Here is a 1,122-nt window from a genome sequence, read left to right as displayed (position 1 = left end):
TGTACCAGTAAGCACATATAGCCTGTGATGTTGGTTTTGTACCATGCAAAATCCAAAGTTGTGAAAGACCAGGATTTTCTCTTTCAGCTGACTGCAGAACAATTTCAGGCTCTATACAAGCTAGTTAGCAGGGTAGAAGTTTTCAAGTCAGTCCTAATATAAGTGGTATCTTCAGCAAAAAGGTATTTCCCTCTAGGGCAACCATGGTCAACAACTCCTAGGCTATCGTCTCACACTAAACTAATTTGAAAATAAAAAATATTAAAAAGTCAATACAAAACCAACCAAAATCAATATAATTACAACAGAATGACCATGTGCAATCCCTACTCTGTTATTATTACAATTTTATGTTATATTTATATAGCCACAAAGCAAAATGTTTGACTTAATAGTACAGAAATAATAATTTTTAGGGCTTTTTATTGGTAGATAATGCATGAGGCTATTCTACTATATAGTAATAGCACTAAAGAGATGATAAGGTTAAACTGAGGCTTGTGGAAGAGAAAGATAAGATATACAGTGACCCATTTTCTCAAATACCTTATTCATATGTAATGTTTTTATTATATTTAGATCAAAGATTATTTGTCTTAGAAGTTTTTGTATTTTGAAGATTCTTTCCTCCATATGAAATTGGAGATGACAAACTGACATTCAGTTTTAAATTTCCTCAAAAAATGAATATAGTATATAAGTTAAGCCTTTGTCTTAGATTAGACACAATTAAATAACTTTAAGTCAAATAGTATTTAACTAGTTTACCAATTTACCAATGTTATAAAAATTAAAATTATGATATAATTTAGCTATTATTCTGATTTAATAATTATTATACTATAATTAAATACTTACTTGCTTTATTATACAGTAATCAAATATTTTTTGCCTTGTTACAAGCAAATGCTCATTTGCCACATTTTGTGGTTCTACATGTACAATATTCTTTCTAAAACTATCTCATTAATGGAATGTCTTAACATTTATATTAATTATTAGTCTTCATTCATATTTATTTTACCATTTAGAAATATTTAATGATTGTTTTGTATGTAATAGAAAGTTTTCACAATCAACATAAATTATAATTATATTTTATAATTACAGTCTCCTAGCAAT

The sequence above is a fragment of the Mastomys coucha genome, chromosome X (genome assembly GCF_008632895.1).
Source record: "Mastomys coucha isolate ucsf_1 chromosome X, UCSF_Mcou_1, whole genome shotgun sequence".
NCBI classification, from domain to species: Eukaryota; Metazoa; Chordata; class Mammalia; order Rodentia; family Muridae; genus Mastomys; species Mastomys coucha.
The sequence above is the reverse complement of the archived record's forward strand: the minus strand, read 5'-3'. Positions refer to the sequence as shown.